This window comes from Dioscorea cayenensis, unplaced genomic scaffold (genome assembly GCF_009730915.1).
Source record: "Dioscorea cayenensis subsp. rotundata cultivar TDr96_F1 unplaced genomic scaffold, TDr96_F1_v2_PseudoChromosome.rev07_lg8_w22 25.fasta BLBR01000581.1, whole genome shotgun sequence".
NCBI classification, from domain to species: Eukaryota; Viridiplantae; Streptophyta; class Magnoliopsida; order Dioscoreales; family Dioscoreaceae; genus Dioscorea; species Dioscorea cayenensis.
In genome coordinates, this window is record NW_024086972.1 from 1 (window position 1) to 923 (window position 923).

Here is a 923-nt window from a genome sequence, read left to right on the forward strand (position 1 = left end):
GATTAGCCTAATGTCTAGATAATTGCTGATGTATTAACTTCTATTTTCAGTATTAATGTTTATTTGCTTTGATTCAATTTTATAATACTTAATGCTTGTGAATGAGCTTGGCCCTTCATATTTGCATGATTTTAAACACCAAAGGAAGGACCGAAAGATAAGCTAAAATTTTGGAAACCCTAGAATTGAACCTGAAATCCTAGATTATAAGTTTTTGCAGAAGACTGGATGTCATAGAACTTGAAGGATCAAATTAGAATCTATTATCACAAAATTAGGATTTTTTCTAAATTAGATACATCGCTATATTATGAAAAAAAATAGTGAGTATCCAAGGATATTCCATTTAATTAAACTTAACCGAGAAAGAGTCAATACAAAGTCTTTTATTTATCAATGTGGTGAACCTTAATCCTAGAAGCCTTTGGATCTGAATTAATTACCTAAGCCATTTGTAGCCTTAGTTTTGTTAGTTTTAGTTTTCATTACTTATTATTTCGACAATTTGCACACATATCGAATAGCCTAAATAACCCTAATCGCAAGAAATTGGCAATTAGCAACAAAATCCTCATGATAACGAAATTTTATTTACTACTTGAATGATCCGTGCGCTTGTGATACACATCATTCTACCTATTGAACTGAAAGATTGAGGAGATTGACTGCATAATGCTATTTCAACAAAATGAGTTTACCACCTCGATTTCACAAATCAATAATAGCAATCAAAATCAGATTGAGGTGTGTTGTAAATCCCAAGAAAAAACTGACTTGGAAAGTCAATTTGAAAAAACTATCTGGTATTATACAACATGAATAGCGCTACTTAAATTGAATGCATGAATTGAAGGAGGCCAAAGAGCTTCGAGGGAAATAGTTAAGAATGGCTTCAATAGAATTTATGGCAACATCACAGTGAC